Raw genomic sequence first — 22,991 nt, 5'->3', positions numbered from 1 at the left:
TTGTGATTGAATAGTTTAATCCAATAATGTACTTCAAATAACACGGTGTGATTTTATTGGTTTTACAAGCCTTATCTTTGGCTACATTTGATTAGAATACTCACGCGACTGAGAAAGCTGCATAGGCAATAGAGAAATTTTAGGAGAAGGGAAATACGGGACAAAACACAATTTTATTCAGAATAAGTTGGGACACTAGAAAAAATGCTTAAATATGGGACTGTCCCGGGAAAAACGGGACGTCTCGCCACCCTACATAGAGTATGTTTCGGCCTTTACTGTCATTCCCTCATTATTTGAAACCCCATCACTGCAGTGTTGACTTTTTATTATTATTAATGCCATGTTAATACAACACAAAGAATCATGTTAGAAACATACACTAAATAATAAAAAAAAATAAAAAAATTTTTTTTTTTTGAAAATTATAAAATTATCTAGATCTACATTGCCAAATAAGGCGGAAATGCAGCATCATAGTCTGTGAAAAAGAGTACATGGGTCAAACTGATGAAAATAGAAGGAATAATTACAAAGTAAACAACTCTCCCACTCAGACATCACCACTTTCTGACACATCTGAAACAAAATGAACTTGAAATGTCTTGAAACATGTAATGACCTGTGAGTGTAATGTTTTTTTGGTGATCACTTACCTTGGCTTAGTTAAATATGATGCCTGCGTCCATCATTACACCCACTGTTTACCAAGGATTTGATGACTGATGATCTAATTAATAAAGCTGAACAACATGTAATAAATAAAAGAAACACAAAGTATGATTATTACTGGATTATTGTAGTTCTTTATTTTGTAAGTGTAAAAGAAATGTGAGAAATACATCTAAGATGGCGCCATGGATGGCTGTACAGGGTCTGTGCAAGTAGGCTCACTGGGGGAAATGCATACTTGCGTAGTCCAGGGGGCCAGATGTGTGCCAACACAACTATACCGAGAGATGCCTCGGTCAGGGCATAACAAAGTGGGCAGAGGGAGGATTCCCGGGAAGCAAACAGGTCTACCTGTACTCGACCGAATCGACTCCAAATCAGCTGGACCACCTGAGGGTGGAGTCTCCACTCTCCCCTGAGGCTAACCTGACGTGACAGTGCATCCGCTGCGGTGTTGAGGTCGCCCGGGATGTGAGTGGTTTGTAGCGACTTGAGGCGCTGCTGACTCCAGAGGAGGAGATGGCGGGCGAGTTGTGACATGCAATGGGAGCATAGACCGCCTTGGTGTTTGATGTATGCTACCATCGCTGTGTTGTCCATCTGGACCAATATCTGCTTGCCCTGGATCAATGGCCGAAACCTCCGCAGGGCGAGCAGTACTGCCAACAACTCTAGGCAGTTGATGTGCCAACGCAGCCACGGGCCAGTCCAGGAGCCAGCGGCTGTGTGCCCGTTGCATACGGCACCCCATCCCATCTTGGAGGCGTCTGTTGTAACCACGACATGACTGGAGACCTGCTCTAGGGGAACCCCTGCCCGTAGAAATGCCAGGTCGGTCCAAGGGCTGAAGAGGCGGCGACAGACTGGCGTGATGGTCATGTGATGTGTCCCGTGGCACCATGCCCATCTCGGGACTTGAGTCCGAAGCCAGTGCTGAAGCGTTCTCATATGCATCAACCCGAGTGGTGTGGCCGCCGCTGAGGATGCCATATGCCCCAGGAGCCTCTGAAAGTGTTTCAGTGGAACTGCTGTTCTCCATCTGAACGCCTTCAGACAGTTTAGCACCGACTGTTGCGCTCGTTTGTGAGTCGCGCTGTCATCGAGACTGAGTCCAACTCCAAACTTAGAAAAGAGATGTTCTGAACTGGGGAGAGCTTGCTTTTTTCCCAGTTGACCCGAAGCCACAATCAGCCGAGGTGCCGAAGCACGAAGTCCCTGTGTGCGCACAGTAACTCACGAGAGTGAGCTAGGATCCGCCAGTCATCGAGGGCGGGTGCCAGGTGAATTGAATCGCGTAGCTGAGTCAGACGGTCCGGACCAGCCATCAAGATGGGTTGGAAAGTGCTAGCCACGCACCCAAACTCCGGGCGAGGGGGACCAAGGGAATGATCATGTCGGACGTACCGGCGGGTGGGGCCTCGCGGCTGGGCGGAGCTCGAGGTGCCACGTCGAGGAGATCCGAGCCCCGTGGCCGTGCTGAGTCCAGGGACATCGAAGCACTTACCTGGCTCCTGCCACCCACCATAAGATTGGCTGAAGGGGGGGAGGAGGAGTCTCGTCCCCGTAGTCCACCGGACCCAACCTCGTGTGGGTGGCAGGAGCCAGGGTGGGGGGACCGCTACTGTAGCGCCATACCTGCGCCATACCTGCAAAGATGAGACGGTGGTCGTGATGATGGCCGTGCACACTGGAAATGTGACCCAGGAAACAAGGAAACTGCTGAAATTTTGGGTACCGCAGCCTCTTGGGCATGCGGTGCAATTAAATGAAAACGAAACAAAAGATTCTTCTCCCGGCCCTTCAACAGGGGATGGAGTGGTATGCTTACCAGCTCCAGTGTAGCAGGTCTCCTTACCCCTGTGTCGCCCATCTCAGGGGCACTTCCTTGGGTTCTTAGCGGCCGGCCGTGAGACGGCGTCTGCTTCCTGCGCAGGGCTCTACGCCGGGGCCGGGCCACTGGAGTGGGCTGCGGTGGAGCCGATGTCGTTGCAGCAGGAGGATGCCCTTGGCGATGAGCAGACGGGGTGCGGGGTCTTGCACCGTGCTGGGGCAGGATGTGATGTATGGCCTCTGTCTGCTGCTTCACCGCCGAGAACAGCTGGGCAAAGTCCTAGACGGTGTCACTGAATAGGCCAACCTGGGAGATGGGGGCATCAAGGAACCGTGCCTTGTCAGCCTCTCGCATCTCAACCAAGTTGAGCCAAAGGTGGCGCTCCTGGACCACGAGGGTGGACATCGTCTGCCCGAGAGACCACACCATGACCTTTGTCGCCCGGAGAGCGAGGTAAGTCGCCGAGCGCAGTTCCTGCATCAGTCCCAGGTCAGAACTACCCTCGTGCAGTTCTTTTAGCACCTTGGCTTGGTGTACTTGCAGGAGAGCCATGGCGTGCAGGGTGGAGGCAGCTTGTCCAGCGGCACTGTAGGCCTTAGCCGTCAGGGACGTGTAGGGACGACGTAACCCTACAGGCCCTGGACGGGAGTTTCGGACACCCGCGCAAGGTGGCGGCGCTCTGTGGACATAAGTGCACCGCGAGCACCTTATCCACCTGGGGGATCACTGAGTACCTCCTGGCCGCTCCGCCATCAAGGGTAGCAAGAGCAGGGGAGCTGAAAGATCGGGACCGGGCAGTAAAAGGTGCCTTCCATGATCTTGTCAGCTCCTCATGCACTTCCGGAAAGAAAGGAACGGGGCGGGGCGAGCCCAGGAACTAATCATCGAGCCGTGAGGGTTCCGGGGAGAGTGGAGGGTTCCACTCTAGCCCGACACTCATGGCCGCCTGGGAAAGCATGTCCGTCATTTCCATGTCAGCCTGGGACTGGGCGATTATTCCTAAAGGAGGAAGCCCAGTCGAAGCCTCTGCATCTGACTGGACGAGCCCGCTCTCCGATGCTGCGCTCGATAACTCATCCTCTTCCCGGGCTTTGAACGAGGGGTCGAACTCGCCCTGAGACGGGCCGGCGATCACGTCCGAGCACGCGACCGAGGCAAGTGAGCGTGCTGGGGAATGGGAGGTCCGTGGGGGATACCCAGCGGAGGTGGCCCCATTGAGGTCCCTACATTGTCCCCAGTGCTAATCGGCACGGCCTCATACCCGTAGGTAGAAGGACCAAGGCAGAGAGCCACTGGGGTGGCTTGCTTTCTTACAAATGCAAGCCGCGACTGCAACGTTACCATGGTCATGTTCTCGTAATGAGGACATGATCCATCCACGAACGCAGTGCCCAGACACGTAAGACAGCAATCGTGGCCGTCGGAAGTGGAGAAATAACAACCGCAACCAGGGATAACACACAAAAGGAAAGGCATCTTTAAAAATACGCATCTTTAAAAAGACGTTCCGTGTGTGCCGTTCTTTCAGAAAGAAAATATACTCTTTTGGAATATACTCTTTTAAATGTTCTGCCGAAGCGTCCAGGGGCGTTCTCTGCAAACCACAGATGCAGAAGGGGAGAAGCCGCTGAAATGCGCCGTAAGATCCAACAGAGAGAGGTGAATGTACTCGGTGGATGAATTCAGCTCAATGAATAGAACCGCTCGTCTCTGAAGAGAAAATCTGAATGAGTGGTTGCATACCAGCTCCTATTATACCCGTATGTCTGGGGGAGTGGCATGCAAATTCCACTCACCAATTCTCATTGGCCTTTTAAAAAAAAAGATCAGAGGTGTTTGGGGCTCCCAAGAGTGACCCCTAGTGTCACTACATTGACACAACGTCGAGTGAGTGACAGACAGGGAACTCAGGCAGCTTCGTCAGGCTAAAGAGGATGCTTACAGAAGTGGGGATAAAATATTGAACAATCAGGCCAAATACAGACTGACAAAGGAGATTAGAGTGGCTAAAAGAAGCTATTCTGAAAATCAAAAAAAAAAAAAAAAAGAAAGGGTTTTCAGCTAACAACCCTGCATCAGTGTGGAGAGGCCTGAAAGACTTTACCAACTACAAGACACCATCACCCAACACTGTAGGGAACCAACAACTGGCTAATGACCTGAATGTGTTTTACTGTAGATTCAAAAAGCCCAGTCACACAACCCATACCCGCTCCTACCTTCACAGCACACAAACATTTATACCTCCTGCCACCACCCTCCTCCCCTCTCCTGCTACTCAACATGTACTTAAGATCTGTGAAGATGTGTGCCGGGGCTTCCAGAAACAGAAGACAAGAAAAGCACAGGGCCCAGATGGTGTTTCACACACTTGTCTAAAATCTTGTGCTGACCAGCTGGCCCCCATATTCACACAGATCTTCAACAGATCAATGAAGCAGTGTGAAGTTCCCTGCTGTTTCAAACGCTCCACAATCATCCCAAAGAAACCCAACATCAAAGAACTTAATGACTGCAGACCCATCGCTCTGACATCTGTGGTCATGAAGTCATTTAAGAGTCTGGTGTTGGCCCACATGAAGGACATCACTGAACCCTTTCTGGATCCCCTTCAATTTGCTTATATAGCAAACTGGTCTGTGGATGATGCAGTCAATATGGGACTGCATTACATACTTCAACATCTAGACAGACCAGGGACTTATGCAAGGATACTATTTGCTGACTTCAGTTCAGCTTTTAACACCATCAACCCTGCTCTCCTATGGACTAAATTAACCCAGCTATCTGTTCCTGGCTCTGTTTGTCAATGGATCACCAGCTTTCTGACAGAATTTTCTACAGTATTGGTTGTTTGTTGAGGTAATTAGTATTCCCTATGCATTTGAAAAGGTAGTTCACCCAAAAATTAAAATTCTATCATCATTTACTAAATAACTTTCTTTCTCCTGTTGAAAACAAGGAGATGTTAGCCTCAGTCATCATTCACTTACACTGAATGACAAAACAAATAAATAAAATAAAAATATCACTAAAAGTAAATTGTGACTAAAATTCTGCCTTATCACCTTTTGTTTCATTTGGCATTTGGTAAATGATGAAACAGTTTTCCTTTTTTGGGTAAATTATCCCTTTAACCTGAAACGATGTAAACATAAAATAAAAATGGAACATGAATTTAGATTAAAGAAAGTACTTTGCCACATCACTTCAGAAGTCCACTACACATCACTGACGTTAATTATATGTATATTTGTGAGTTTAGTCCATAATTCTGTGCATTTTTGCAGTGTGGCTGCGAGTACACCGATGTACCCTTCAATGCAGCTCTGCTGCCAAGCAAAACAATGCTACTCTCAGCATGTGTAAATTATTCAGATGGTCGTACACAAATAATTCAAATGAAAGCACTGGCATAACTAGCCAACACTTACACAAACACACACGCTCACACAGACAAAGAGAAACCACATCAAATATTTACACAGCTATGGGAAAGATAATATGGCATACTAAGGTGCAATACAGTTGTCAATTCCTAATGAAGTGAAAGTGTGTATATGAGTGTTTCAGGTGTTTATTGCAGTATGTGTGTGTGTGTGTGTATGTGTGTGTGTGTGTGTGTGTTTTCAGAGAGTGATACTGTAGCTGCCACCTGCATTGGCATCTCCGGTAGATTTGACACGCCAAAAACAGCGATATCTGTGCAAATACACATCCTCTGGTTGTATAGGAGAAGTGTTTTTAAATGTAATTATGTTTGGCATTTCTAAATGGCAATTAGAGTGCAAGAGAAGACTATTTGATGGCAAAGGATGTGCATGTACTGTATGCATGACTTACACAAATATACATGTACATAAAGACACATGCAGATGAATGCAAAAATATCAGGCAAATGTCTTACGATGCTTGTTAGTGGTGCTAAGCCAAGGGATTTGGACCAACCCCAAACTGTAAGTATTCAAATTTGGCTGCACCATTTGTGCTATGGACATGAATGATCCCTCAAATCATGTGGTTTGTAGAAGTGGTGTGCTATCAAGTTTCAAAGCAATCTGACTTACGATTTTTGCCTCCAGGCAAAAAGATCCAAAAGACTAATGCACTGAAGGAGGGACCCAAGTCATATCTAGAGACCATGTCATAGACACTTGCAGGTGGGCTCTTTTGACTTGGGTCAGTAAGCAACCACGCACTCAGTAAGCACTCAGAACACACTAGCAACAGCATAAAATGCTTTGGTAACCACCCACATTTTCTTCCCAAAACAATTCTAGTTTCTCACACACACTTCATTTTCTTGTTAAAAGCAATTGTCACACATATTTAGAAACATGTACACCTATTGCTGGATATTTGTGTGAAGACTCATCCTGCTACTATACCATTTCCACCACTTTTCACACACACCCACACACAAACATCTCCCTCCCTCCATCCACCTCTCTTCCCTTTCCCTTTTCCCTTTCCCTTTTCTCAGCCACACAAACACAAGCTGTAACTCCATATGAGATGATAACTACCTAAGGTGTTTCCGAGTGGTGTTTATATGCGTTGCTATGTGGTTGCTAGGTTATTCTGGGTGGTTGCTAGGGCATTGCTAAGTTGTTCTAAATGGTATTTAGTGTGTTGCTATGCAATTGCTAAGGTATTCTAGGTGGTTGCTAAGTATTCTTATTACTTGCTCACCCCATCCCATCCCAGGTGTGTATGACTTTCTTTCTTCACCAGAACACATTTGAAGAAAAACAACAAAATATCTTAGCTCAATATGTCCTTAAAATGCAAGTGAATGGTGATTCCTCTTTTGAAGCTCCAAAAATCACAGACAGTCAGCATGAACATCATCGATACGACTCCAGCGGTTAAATGAATGTCTTCTAAAGCGATACGATCACTTTTGGTGCAAAAAAGATCAATATTTAAGTACTTTTTAATTATAATCAAACGCTTCCGGTAAGCTTCATGAGAGGGTAGAGTTCAAGCGGTCTCTCGTGCAGGCCCGGTTCCAGATCAAAATCACTGAGGGTGCTTCTGAAAATAGTGGGGGTGCTCAGTATAAAGTGGAGATGTATCATAATGACACATTTTTTAATAGATTAAATCATGTTTAAATGCTACATAAAAAACGTAAAGAAAAGTTAGTTTTTTTAATGTACAAAACATTTATTGCTTCAGGGTTTTTCCCCATTATCTGTCGCTGAAAATGACACCTGCAGATTAGGACATATTGATTTGCAAAATCATACTAAAGTTTTGATGCAGCATTTTGTGCATTCACAAAATGCGAGGATTTTTGTGTGTTTGCTGGTATTCAAGAAAATCTGCTTGCCAATTTACAGTATTAGTATTACATATTCAATTGAGCAGGGGTGTGCAATTATTTTGGTACTGGGGCCACATCAGCCATTAAGTAGAACATGGAACAGAGAAGATAAAAAGTTCTGCACAGTTGTATCTTTTAAGCCCAGGCATGCACTGAATGAATGATTCACAATTTTCTGAAGTGTATACTGATGGGACCATTCTGCGATTGCTTAAAAGTTTGCTGCTATACTTTCTATCATGTGTTAGTTAAACTGAATAAAGGCTGAAAAAAAAATTATTAATTGATTATTTTACCATACTTCTGTTGGGCCTCATGTATTCAGATAGAAGACAAAGGCAGGCCTAACGCAGTCGTAAAACCTAACTCAGCCCCCCACATACCAAGTCGTAAATCTTACTGATAAAAACCGCGCCAAAATCAAAAAAAGGGAGTCCAAAACAGACTACAAATCCCATGAAGCCTTGCTTACTAAAGGATCAAACTCTCAACTCCTATTGGATGAGGCACACGACAGAACGCACCTCAACCATGACATCATCAGGAGTAGAAATACCTCTGAAATGCTTCCGGGATTTGCTTCCAGCAACTTATCGAGTCTATAACTCGCCGTGTATAGATGCAGCTCATCGCTGCTCTCAGGTGCAGCCTCGTGGCACAAGGAAGTAAAATCTGACTTGAAACTGTGGCCATACAATCTCCATCTTGCTGGACGAGTTGAGATTACTCTGTGTTCCACCGAACACTCTAACGGATCCGAAGGAGACAGCCGAGCAATCCGCATCCTCATCCGTTTGCCTGCAGATTTGAAGAGAGAAAAGATTTCTCTTCCATCTTCAATCAAGTTGATGTTGCTGATTTCTCCGCCAGCCCTCCGAGAATCAGCAGCCGTACTGCCCGCGGACAGAGTGAGGAAATGGCCTCCCATCATCACCCGAGCCTCAAGGAACCGAGTCTGAGTTAAAGGACGGATGAACACACATTCTGCATCCTCATGCGATTCAAGTAAGAGGTTTAAGTCTGGGCAGAGATTTTGCTTGTACAGTTTACGGACCGCCATGTCCGCTCATTATTAATACTCAGGGTATTAATTATCACAAATTTGATTTGCTGTATAGTGGTCCAACCACATTGGGCTGTTGTGCATTTCCGCCATCGTGGGTGAGACCGGCAAACTGAGTTTATCCATTAAAGAATCAAAGAACACGGAACGGTTTACGAGCCGTCCACCGCGTCTCTGAGTGATAAACTAACAGCTGCTTTCTCTCCCACGAACGCGAAAATCGGCTTTGGGGCCGTCACTTAATTCTCTCTCTCTCTCATACTAACCACACACACACGCGACCCCTCACAAACATTCTGGAACACATTTTTGCTCGTAGATAGCTTCGTGATAAAGCTCAGCTTTGTCCCTAAGCTATCGTACAAGCGGATACAAGCGGAACAGGTAGACGCCATTGACTGGTTTCTCTCCGCCCACATTCGCGGTCATATTCCCTGGCCGGAAGTCTCGCAAGACATACTCTCCACGAGAGTCACATCCGCCATTTTGTGCGCGTCCGTCCTTACACACACACACACACACACACACACCCTGATGTGTTATAGGATTATTTTGATTTCCATATCTAATCATATCACTGTTTAGTTTGTAGTTGTAAGTCGGAAGTTTATTGACTGCATTGTATTAATTATTAATTGATATTACTGCATAAATAAACTGTTATATTACAAAGAGAAGTGTTTTGGTTTGTTTTGCATACACCTGTGTCATGCTGACGGGAATGTCAGTGCTCGGATTCAAGCCTTCATTCATTGTTTTTTTTCCCGAAAATCGATATTCTTTGGATGTCGATGAAAACAATCTAATATTGAGACTGTTATAATATCTGGTTATTAGTCCCTGATTCCAGGGTGGTGCCCCGTCATTGTTAATCCTTATTAATATTCTATTGATTTTTGATAATTGATAATTATCTTTGATGATTGTTGAATTTGAATGATCAATAAGCTAGTGTTAATTTTAATTAATGTTTCATCGATGTTAATGATTAGTGATTATCTTTGATAATTGTTGATTTAAAGGATTAAAAAAAACTAACACTGATTCTCATCAATGTTCTATTGATTTTAATAATTAATCATTATCTTTGATAATGATTAATTATTGCTAATAACCAAACCCGCTCCTAAACATAGCGCACTACATTTACTGGAGCCCCATATGAGGGTTTAATGAGTTAGATTCAATTAATTAATTTAAATATTAATTAATAACTAAAGAAATAATTATTAATTATTTCTGATAGTAACACTGATCTAAACAACCAGTAAAGCCCTACATAATAATTGGTGCCCCGTGTGAGGCATCCTACATGCCAGTTATGTCACAGTGTGTATGCATAAGAATCCAAAGTAATAACTTGAATCCTTACTTCAAACCCAACCCAACTGCAAACCGCAGAGCACCAGGCCCAGCTCGCCCAGCTGCAGAGCAGCTACCAAGCAGTGCAGAGGGAAAATCTCAGCCTGCACCAAGAAATTAGGTGCACCCAAGCTGAGAAAGTCCAGGCACAGGAAGATAATGCCTGGATGCAGGAGGAAAATAAAACCCTGAGTAGGCAGCTTCAAGCTGCTCAGATAAGAGTAGAGTCAGATCAGGTAAGTGCAGCTGAAACACACAGTACAACATCTGACATAGAAGAGGGCCCCCTCTTTAGCGCTACGCATAGAAATGTGACCCTGAGAAATCCAGGGACACACGCTAGGAGCCGAGCTGCCCCTAGTGGTACAGTCTCTGACTTCGTCCTCCAAGACACCTTTCAAGCTCCTCCAGCAGCCCGCTGGTTGGATGCAGGTGCCCCTCCTTACAGTTGCCCTCCACAGTCAGTTTTCAGTCACACCACCTTGCATTTCAAACTGACTGATTCCGCACCATGGAGGGGGGGATGATTATTTTTAAGCCCAGAGTGGTGTAAGCGGCTCGAAGATCCCATTAGCCAGGGAGCTGTACGCAAACCGTGGTCCACCCCCACACGTCGACTGGACTCCTTCCCCACTACGAAGGGGAGGAAGTTGTCCTCATCGCTATAGTGATCTGAGTGACTATGGTGTTTCGGATGACTCGGACGACCCATGGTCATACCGCCACCAACGCTTGCGCATCTGACAACTCGAGTCACTCGCAGGGGACACAGAACGCTTTGACCCAAGTAATCGAGATACAAACATCGACAATTATCTTAGGGGAATTGAGCACTGCCTGATTGACTTGTCTTACGCTTCGTTGCGTGAAAAACTCAAGCTCATATGGAAGACCACGGTAAGGAGTGTCCATGCGTTCATGGAAACGCTACCGACTGGTACACGAAACCGCTACACAGCTCTGTGTATAACCCTACACGAGGAGTATTCGCTGTATATCGACGAAGCCTCCGCTACCATAGCTGCTTTCGCCATCACCCAGAAGAGGCACGAGCCTCCGCGTGAGTATTACAGATGCCTGAGAACCACGTACTTCTAAGGAATTAACGCACCAGGTCTGGAGGAGGAACGAGCTTTCAAGTCTCTTTTCCTTCACAACCTCCACGAGTGCGTGCGATATGACGTCATGATGCACTGCAGAACAGGCAACCCCACCATGCAGAAAATCAGAAGATATGCACAACTGGCATGGGAGACAAGCGTGCGCCCTGCCCGAGGGCATGAAGGCGATGCCAGAGCCCTGGGGATCCAAGCCTCATATGCAGACCTAGCGCTTGAAGGCAACGAAATGCCTCGCGTTAAGGTGAATGCTAGAACAGGACCCCAGGGGCACCAATCACCCCGCCAGCAGGGTATGCAACAGAACCAGGGGGGTGGTGACCAGACACACCCCCAGGGTCACAGCAGGCCTAAACAACAAAACGTTCACGGGCAGAAAGGAAAGGCGCGGTTTGAACGAAAACCCAAACAAGAAGGTGGGTGGGTAGAAAAGGTTTCAAATCCCCTCAGAGAACAAGATTTGAGAAAAGAAATGGAGGATATAAGGAGATGCTTGACTGAGTTAGTAACTAAGCTTGATGTGCTGTGTTGTTCACCAGGTCCGCCGACCTCCTCAAAGGAACACAGCACTGAAACCCTGTCAGTATGACTAGACGATGTATCCCCTTCCGTTAACGCCAAAGTTTACTTTGTAGGTCAGGAAAAGGGGAACAGGGTCCAAGTTGCTCCCCAAAACAGTCACTCCTAACATGCCACACCCTCCTTTTCTGACCTTCTTGGGCGATCTGTACCGTAAGGGCAACACCTGACACATGGGTCATTCAGCTCCCACGCACTTCTCGACACCGGTGCCGAAATAAGTTTAATGGGTTCCAACACCTTCACAGAGGTGGCAAGAGCAAAGCTCTCCCTTGGCAAACCGTTATAGACAGAGACCTGCAATGTAAGCATCACAAGCTAAATGCAAGATAGGTCGTCTATCACAAAATTGGCCTGGATTGACACCTTTCAAGGGATGACGCTAGTACACCCTGTTTACATACACTATGTTGCCAAAAGTATTCGCTCATCTGCCTTTAGATGCATATGAACTTAAGTGACATCCCATTCTTAATCCATAGGATTTAATATGACGTCGGCCCACCCTTTGCAGCTATAACAGCTTCAACTCTTCTGGGAAGGCTTTCCACAAGGTTTAGGAGTGTGTTTATGGGAATTTTTGACCATTCTTCCAGAAGCGCATTTGTGAGGTCAGACACTGATGTTGGACGAGAAGGCCTGGCTCGCAGTCTTTGCTTTAATTCATCCCAAAGGTGCTCTATCGGGTTGAGGTCAGGGCTCTGTGCAGGCCAGTCAAGTTCTTCCACACCAAACTCGCTCATCCATGTCTTTATGGACCTTGCTTTGTACACTGGTGCGCAGTCATGTTGGAACAGGAAGGGGCCATCCCCAAACAGTTGGGAGCATGGAATTGTCCAAAATCTCTTGGTATGCTGAAGCATTCAGAGTTCCTTTCACTGGAACTCAGGGGCCAAGCCCAGCTCCTGAAAAACAACCCCACACCATAATCCCCCCTCCACCAAACTTCACAGTTGGCACAATGCAGTCAGACAAGTACCGTTCTCCTGGCAACCGCCAAACCCAGACTCGTCCATCAGATTGCCAGAAGGAGAAGCATGATTCGTCACTCCAGAGAATGCGTCTCCACTGCTCTAGAGTCCAGTGGTGGCGTGCTTTACACCACTGCATCCGATGCTTTGCATTGCACTTGGTAATGTATGGCTTGGATGCAGCTGCTCGGCCATGGAAACCCATTCCATGAAGCTCTCTACGCACTGTTCTTGAGCTAATCTGAAGGCCACATGAACTTTGGAGGTCTGTAGCGACTGACTCTGCAGAAAGTTGGCGACCTCTGCGCACTATGCGCCTCAGCATCCGCTGACCCCGCTCTGTCATTTTACGTGGCCTACCACTTCGTGGCTGAGTTGCTGTCATTCCCAATCGCTTCCACTTTGTTATAATACCACTGACATTTGACTGTGGAATATTTAGTAGCGAGGAAATTTCACGACTGGACTTGTTGCACAGGTGGCATCCTATCACAGTACCACGCTGGAATTCACTGAGCTCCTGAGAGCGGCCCATTCTTTCACAAATGTTTGTAGAAGCAGTCTGCATGCCTAGGTGCTTCATTTTATACACCTGTGGCCATGGAAGTGATTGGAACACCTGAATTTAATTATTTGGATGGGTGAGCGAATACTTTTGGCAATATAGTGTATGTCCCATTAATACGGAACCACTGTTAGTTGGTCAGGACCTACTGAACCGATTGGCTCTGCTCATTGACTGCCGTCGTGGAAACACGTGGGCTCAGGTTGACATACCGAGACCACTTGGTCCAGAAAACAGGTTGCCAGCTTCAGATGGACAAGTTGCCATCATCCAAAAATCCAGCAGAGATGACGACTCCAATAAGAACAATTACAGGGCCTGAATAAAACCCTTCAGGGTACTATAATCACTGTAAATTTGCACTCTGTTCTTATCAATAACACTATGCACGCTTTAGGGACTTTGTCAGAGAAAAAAACTTATGTGTATATAGTTAGAGATCTAATGCAGGACCTCCTCAGGGAAATTAGCTCCTCAGTCAACAGTCTGAGTGGTGGAAGGATTTCAGCTTTCCTGGTCTCCCTAGACCTTGTCGGACAAATCCTTAGATCTGCTACTATCTCCATTGTGCAACCTTCACAGATACACCTGGCATATAGTTTTGGCATTGAAATTCCAATCCATGTAAATCCTCAGAACCTCAAAATAGGATTTATCCTCAATCTACCATATTAGGCAGAATATATATAGACTAAAGTCCATATTTAATGTTGGTTTTCAGAGAGATAATGCACACATTCACCTCAAAACACCACCAACACTCACCTACCATGATGAGGACCCCTCGCTCTACCTTATCCCTAACCTAAACAGTGTCATGGTAGCATGTCCATAAAAGATGAAGGAACAGAGACAAGGGTAGAGCGAGCAGGCAATTGCTGGCTCGTTAACACCAGCCACCGAAGTCATACGACTGCCATGATACAGCCACTAAACTAAGGCTACCAAACCAAACAGTGTTCTTAATGGTTCCCCAAGGAGCCACTGTGCACATTGACGATATTGTCCTCCATCATCTCAATGTCGACAAAAATCGAGATCATGGACGCATTTAGAGGTCACAGCCTCACCGTTGATGACACCCTTCGACAGCAGCTTCAGGCTGAAGGGATGAAATTAGTGAAGTTCAGTCTCAAACCGACTAGCTTGACCAGTATATTTCCTAGTCACATAAGCAGATCATCATCTTACCAAGGATAACCTATCAGTTTGATTGCCTCTGGCTCCTCCTTAGTGGTTGGATCATCGCAATTATTGCACACGCCATGTACAGGTACATTCAACACCTACAGGCCAGACAGTACTCACTTCTCGTACAGCCGCATTTTACACACCAGTCTGAGCCCATCCCACAGGTTAACCCCAATCATTTCCAATGATAAGCCTTTTAACCTTTAACCCTCCTTTCCTCTAACATTTTGTTCCTAGTAACCAATGTCAGGTTCTACTTTGATTTTGTGTTATGACCAAAGAACAACAAAGGATTGTGTTACAGTTACTGCTGTGCCTTCCAATAACTGAAATGTTTATGTGTGATGAATGTAGTTTTAGATTTAGCTAGAAGTTCTATGCCCAGATGTGCCTCAATCTCTGTCCAGACGATAAAGCCTCTGTGAACTCTAATGAACTGTATGGACTGTGCATCCATTTTCTTTCCTATCAGGAATACATGGATGGTGTAACCCACAGGGTACTGTGAACCGACAAGAACTGTTTGGCCCTTCAGTTGCTCTAAAGATGCTGGACAACAACCAACTCTTCAGACCAAAGGGGGGAATGTTGGGCCTCATGTATTCAAATAGAAGACAAAGGCAGGCCAAACACAGTCGTAAAACCTAACTTAGCCCCCCACATACCAAGTCGTAAATCTTACTGATAAAAACTGCACCAAAATCAAACAAAGGGAGTGCAAAACAGACTACAAATCCCATGAAACCTTGCTCACTAAAGGCAAACTCCTATTGGATGAGGCACACGACAGAACGCACCCCAACCATGACATCATCGGGAGTAGAAATACCTCTGAAATGCTTCCGGGATTTGCTTCCAGCAACTTTGCTCACCGTGTTTAGACACAGCTCATCGCTGCTCTCAGGTGCAGCCTCGTGGCACAAGGAAGTAATGTCTGATTTGAAACTGTGGCCGTACAATCTCCATCTCGCTGGACGAGTTGAGATTACTCTGTGTTCCACCGAACACTCTAACGGATCCGAAGGAGACCGCCAAGCAATCCGCATCCTCATCCGTTTGCCTGCAGAAGTGAAGAGAGAAAAGATTTCTCTTCCATTTTCAATCAAGTCGATGTTGCTGATTTCTCCGCCAGCCCGCCGAGAATCAGCAGCCGTACCGCCCGCCGACAGAGTGAGGAAACGGCCTCCCGTCATCACCCGAGCCTCAAGGAACCGAGTCTGAGTTAAAGGATGGATGAACACACATTCTGCATCCTCATGCGATTCAAGTAAGAGGTTTACGTCTGGGCAGAGATAGAGTATTATAGTGTGTTATTCCTGTGTACCAAGGTTTTTGCTTGTACAGTTTACGGAATGCCATGTCCGCTCATTATTAATACTCAGGGTATTAATTATCACGAATTTGATTTGCTGTATTGTGGTCCAACCACATTGGGCTGTTGTGCATTTCCGCCATCGCGGGTGAGACCGGCAAACTGAGTTTATCCATTAAAGAATCAAAGAACACGGAACGGTTTACGAGCCGTCCACCGCATCTCTGAGTGATAAACTAACAGCTGCTTTCTCTCCCGTGATGGCGAAATTGGCTTTGGGGCCATCACTTAAGTCTCTCTCTCTCGTACTAACCACACACACATGCGACCCCTCACAAACATTCTGGCACACATTTTTGGCTCATAGATAGCTTTGTGATAAAGATCAGCTTTGTCCCTAAGCTATCGTACAACCGGATACACGCAGTAACTGGTAGACGCCAACGACTGGTTTCTCTCCACCCCCATTCGTGGTCATATTCCCTGGCCGGATTTGTAGTTGTAAGTCGGAAGTTTATTGACTGCATTGTATTAATTATTAATTGATATTACTGCATAAATAAACTGTTATATTACAAAGAGAAGTGCTTTGGTTTGTTTTGCATACACCTGTGTCATGCTGACGGGAATGTCAGTGCTCGGATTCAAGCCTTCATTCATTGTTTTTTTTTCCCGAAAATCGATATTTTTCGGATGTCGATTTTCCTAAGAAAACAATCTAATATTGAGACTTATAATATCTGGTTATTAGTCCCTGATTCCAGGGTGGTGCCCAGTCAATGTTAATCCTTATTAATATTCTATTGATTTTTGATAATTGATAATTATCTTTGATGATTGTTGAGTTTGAATGATCAATAAGCTAGTGTTAATTTTAATTAATGTTTCATCAATGTTAATGATTAGTGATTATCTTTGATAATTGTTGATTTAAAGGATTAAAAAAAAACTAACATTGATTCTCATCTATATTCTATTGATTTTAATAATTAATCATTATATTTGATTACTGGAGCCCCATATGAGGGTTTAATGAGTTAGATTCAATTAACTAATTTAAATATTAATTAATAACTAAAGAAATAATTATTAATTATTTCTGATAGTAACACTGATCTAAACTACACTTCAATGCAATGGAAATTTAGTATTCAATTTAACACTCTATATCAAAAGGTCTGGTTTAAAAGTAAAATAAAATATTCAGGAAAGAGATTCTAAAAGCTTATTTTAATGTTGGCCGCAAAGTGGACCCGTTAACTTGTTTTATTCTCAGAAAATTATCAACCTGTTTACATGCTCATGGGTCATGATGTGGGTCTTTTCTATGTTTGGCACCCCATTCAGCACACAACTGAATAAAACAGGCTGCATGACATTGATAAATGATTACTGCCAGAGTAACATTCGCATACAGGTGTGAGGGACTTCAGAATTTTACAAATAACACAAAGAATAAATATATTCCTCTCTCACTTGGTTTTACTCGCGTGTCCCCTCCGTGCACTACTGAGTGCTAAGTTGTTGTTTGTTTGTTTTTTTGCGGAGACCATACACTCGCATGTATGGTTGCCAGATTGCATAAATTGAGTATGACATAAGTCGAAATATTTCCAATTTGTGCAAGTATAAATCTCTGACTGGGGTGTTGCATATATTATCTGGCAACCCTGAGCATATTAAAAGCTTGTGGATGCACGATAGGTCCAAAAGCCAAATAAATGAAAGATCTAATAAAAAACGTTAATGATAAATCGACCCGCGGGCAGTAGTTTGCCCTGGTCTGCAATTGAGGGTGCTCTAAGTTTCGTTTGAGGGTGCTTAGCACCCTCAAGCACCCCCGTAGAACCGGGACTGCTCTCGTGTGATGTGTACGAGTTGCCATGAAACGGATGTAATCTCACATTCTCCACTCGGTTCAGACATCCAGGATAAGCACACAAATGCACCATTGTGAGTGGAAACAGATTAATACAGATCTAAACCAAAACCAACCAAGATATTGTACAGCGTTCCTCCTCATTTGTAAACAGCGCTGCTCTTCCGGCTGTGACACACGTGCGTCAGTTCTCCTGGGTTTCAAATGTCAATGCAATTACGTCACACGCGCATACCGCTGCAGAATGGAAGCATAATTTAGTTAAAAAAGTACTTAAATATTTATCTTTTTCGCACTAAAAGCGATAGTGATAGTGGCTATAGAGTTAGAAGGCATTAATTTAAGAGCTGGTGTCATATGGATGACGTTTAAGCTGACTGTCTGTGATTTTTGGAGCTTTAAAAGAGAAATCGCCATTCACTTGCATTTTAAGGACATACTGAGCTAAGATATTTTTGTATTTTTCTTCAAATGTGTTCTGGTGAATAAAGAAATTCATATACACCTGGGATGTCATGAGAGTGAGTAAATACTGAGATAATTTTCATTTTTGGGTGAACTATCCCTTTAATGGTCCAAGTCAAAAGAGCCTACTTTTTGATATTCAGGTTCATAGGTATGGCTCAGTTCCCTCCTTAAATATACTGTACATCTATGGAATTTTTTTCGTCTGTTGTATAGATCACCAGGCAATTATCATGAGTCCGATCTCTTAGAAAAGAAATAGCACTGAGTTACATACTGAAGTTTAATAATAATGGCTAAGGAGTTGTACAAATCTCGGTTCCACTTTATATTAGGTGTCTTTAACTAATATTTACTTTGATACATTTGCATTTGATACAGTATACTTATTATTTACATATGTGTTGTTGCATTGCAGTTACATTTAAAGTACTCGCAATTAATTACATTTGCAGTTACACTGTTAACCTCACCTTTAACCCTAACCCAACCCTTACCCTAAAACCTAAATCTATCCCCTAACCCTTACCCTAACCCTAACTCTACTCCTAAACCTAGCCATACCTCAACCTCAGTAGCAGCAAATGTGAATCTTGTGAGAATTCTGCAGAACAACATGTAGTTACACAGTAAATATATTGTATTATATGTATTTTAATGTTAGTATATTTTAGTTAGACACCTAATATAAAGTGTGACACCAATCTCTAACCCTAAAAATTTGCAATTAAAGCAAGCACCACAAATAATTACTATGAAAGGTGTTTTTCATGTTAAAATACTTTCTCCTATTACATTTTAGTATAAAGAGACAACTATAAGGCATTCATAGGCTGATTCAATCTAAATGTGTAAAACTGTAGCTTTGTCCCAAATCACACACTTGCACTTACACAATACACTAGACCTTCCAGTGCATTATTTTTTAAAGGGTTTTTAAAGCATTTGCCATTTTGAAGGAAGTCACAATTAAAATGCACACAGTGCGTTGCCACTAGCTTCAGCACATTAGCCATCCTCAGTCCAACACAAAACATTTACATATCCACACAGTGTGGTGATGGTAAAGCATTAGACTCAAATTAGTTGGTGCTGCGTTTACAGATGTTTCGCTAGTTGCCACATTTACAATAACTGTAATTACAATTGTTTTCTCAGGCCAGAATTGCAGCCAGGTAACTCCACCCTTTCTGCTACATAGGGCAAGCCGCGACCACTGAGTGCATGGAATGTCCGACATTCTACACTTTGCGATTTTTTTCCAGAAAAAGTACATCATCCGGTTACTCATAGAACTTTTCTTTTCATTACATTTTCAGTGTGAAAACATTTTTTTTTTTTTTTTTTTTTTTTTTTGCAGTTCCATTTTGTGCCACTAGTTGCATAGAAATTACATGCTTCAACTTTGAAGCACCAACCCTTATTACTATAATAATAATATTAATAATAATAACAATAATAATAATAAAATAAATAAATAAATGCCAGTCAACCCAACAAAATCCATAAAATAATTCTCTCAAGATCTGTTTGCAAGATTATCAGTTCTTCTATTTAAATTTCATGAGCCATCACACACACAAACACACACATACACACGGCCTCTCTCTCAGGGTAATTAATTTGCACAGTGGGTCTCCTTTGCAAAAGGCTGCAGGTAAAATGTCTCTCGGGGGGGTCACAAACGGTTAACAGCGCCGCCACTGTCCCCAGATTGTAGATCACTGACCTTATTCATCCTCCCCTGTGAAAGAGCACACATGCATACAAACATACACATTCCATTACACACACTCGCTTATGTCTGCAGTGAACTCCCTATGAACTAACACACTAAATGTAGACACACATGGTGGGATAGTTGAAATGTATAAAGAGGCAATAATGTATGGGGAGAGAAAAGACCAGCTGGATGCCCTGTTTCCCAAATGTTAATATCCTCTGGAGCTAAAACTTCCCACTGGAAGAGATGAGAGAGTGAATATCAATATCCTTTCCCCTTCCATCTCTGTCACTGCCTGGAACATTGTGAACTCAATTAATAGATAAACTACAGCGTGAGGCGAGGAACGTAAACAAAAATATGGTGTCCATTTACATTCGCCGCATGTTGGGGTCAGTGGAAAGTATTTCTGGAGTGTTATTATTCATATCTGTCAAACTACGTTTCAGTTGAGAACTGTGCACTGTCACATAATGCACCATAACTGACTGACATGCATGGTAGCAGCTGAGAGAGGTGCTGTGATGGTGAGTGTCAATGTTCACTCGAATTGTTGTCCTTGCTGAGCAGAACCTATTTCATTGGGCAGATCCTTAAACTCCCTGAGAAGAAACATGTAATAAAATTACAGTATTTGAGTATATACTGTATATATATATACATTATATATATCTGTATACAGTATATATATATATATATATATATACACACACAACAGTAAGTTCCGGTCTGACACCATCAGCACTCGAACGCTTCACTGTGTGTATCACTCCGCTTGTGTTCGTGCCGTTCTAAACTAAAGTGTAAGACCAGTGCCAATGTGTTAAGAGGTACTTTTTTTTTTTTACATTACATATGTTAGCCAGCAGGTGGTGGCAAAAATCATTTTTGTGTGTAATATGAGTCAGTTGGTGATGTGAAGTGAATCCATGCCAGCCACTGTTAACACAGCGCTCTGTGATCAGTACTGCACTACTAAAGCTAGGAAATAGCTTTAAACGGCTTTAAACGAACAACTTCAGCATTATGGCTCACCACAGCTGAGAGACACAACAGACTGATTGATTACAGAACTCAAGGCGCTTACCTCTTACCGGAGTTTCCACATTGGATACACACTGTTTAAAATGGCGAAGGACATTGCGGTTTCTATAGTGATCGACTCTTGTGCACTGGCTTCCACGAAATAGAAAGGAATACCCCCGCTTGGAAGGCTATTTTACCACAGAGAAACCTGATCTTCAGAAAGCTGACAGCATCTCTGCTTGGGTGTGGCAACAGGTGATCGCACATGCTCCATCTCTCTCTCTCTCTCCCTCTCTCTCTCTCTCTCTCTCTCTCTCTCTCTCTCTCTCGCACACACACACATGCATTCTTGTTAGAAACAACACAAGCAGTGATAATATTTCTGAAGTGAAATTTCTGAATTACTAATGGAGGCTTAGACGCATCATTTGATTTGAACCAGCAATGGCAGGTTCTGATCCGTCACGTAAGAAAGTAGTTCCAAGCACAAATGCGTTTTTATGACCATACTAATTTTTTCCAATTTTTTTTTTACATTTATTTGTTCATTGAACTGTTGTATATAAGCAATATCACACTCGCAATCATGCTATATGTCCCTAAATCAACACTGCTGTGATTACCTACGGCACTCAGCCTGTGGCCGAATCACAGCAGTGCTGATGTAGGGCCATATCGCTCCCCTGCTCGTGTGATATTGCTCAAATATATATATATATATATATATATATATATATATATATATATATATATATATGAGAGAGAGAGAGAGAGAGAGAGAGAGAGAGAGAGAGAGAGAGAGATAGATAGATAGATAGATAGATAGATAGATAGATAGATAGATATGTGTGTGTGTGCGTGCCTGCGTGTGTGTGTGTGTGTGTGTGTCTGTGTATCTGTTGATTTAGTGTGTTAATTCAGTGTGATTTATTTCCCTAGTCCTATCAGAGCAATTTAAGCTTGAAGCACCACATTCATGTTTTTTGGAGTTTCTTTCTGCAGGGGGTAGTCAGGGCAACTAAAAAAAAATCAGCTTACTGAAAGCTGCATGAGATGACTGACATGCATGGCATGCTTGTGTTAAAACACATGGGCAACACAGAATGCAGGAGTCTTGAGACATGTTTTTCTAAGTTTCAAACTACATTTAACTTGACACAGCATCCTAAAAACACTGTTTATGACGTGACTAAAGGGACTAAACTGTATTTTTACATTGTAGTCTGGTGGTGTGAATAAAGTTGGTGCTTCATAATCGTAGGATGTGTTATTTTTTGGCTAACATTAATATATACTGTACACATTAAATATATAGGACTGTTCATTGACATTATAGTGCTTTTAATTTATTTAAATGTGTTTTATATAACATTTTACAGTCTAGGTGAACATATGAATTTAACATCGTCCTTTGTGCATATCCAGTTTAATTGTATCCGACTTGATTATGTTATAAATATAACTGATATGTGTACAGATATCTGACATGTCTGAATTAATGAACAAAAAGCAACAAGGGTTTTTATCCCTGCTCTCCCCCTTCATCACTACTTGACTGGCGAAAAGAAGCAGTGTTACTTGAAAGATATAACTTCATTGAAAAAAAAAAAAGAAAGTATGTGTGTAAATGTAGGTGAGTCTGCAGTACAGTTAAAATTAGTTAAAATGTATCTTTTTTCAAATGATGTGTTAGAGTACAATAATCAGTATATCATATTTTTTTTCAGCAATTAACAGGCCTAATACAGTATACTATATATAATGTACTACAAATACAGTAGTGAATGACTGTAAACATTATTATGTCATTACATTTCTGTTTATTTATTTAAGTCCTTAAACTTTACCTTTAAACCTTTATTTCCAGGTTCAAATGAGATTGCGAATCCCATATTTTCAATGAGA

The sequence above is a fragment of the Myxocyprinus asiaticus genome, chromosome 8 (assembly GCF_019703515.2).
Source record: "Myxocyprinus asiaticus isolate MX2 ecotype Aquarium Trade chromosome 8, UBuf_Myxa_2, whole genome shotgun sequence".
Taxonomy (NCBI): domain Eukaryota; kingdom Metazoa; phylum Chordata; class Actinopteri; order Cypriniformes; family Catostomidae; genus Myxocyprinus; species Myxocyprinus asiaticus.
The sequence above is the reverse complement of the archived record's forward strand: the minus strand, read 5'-3'. Positions refer to the sequence as shown.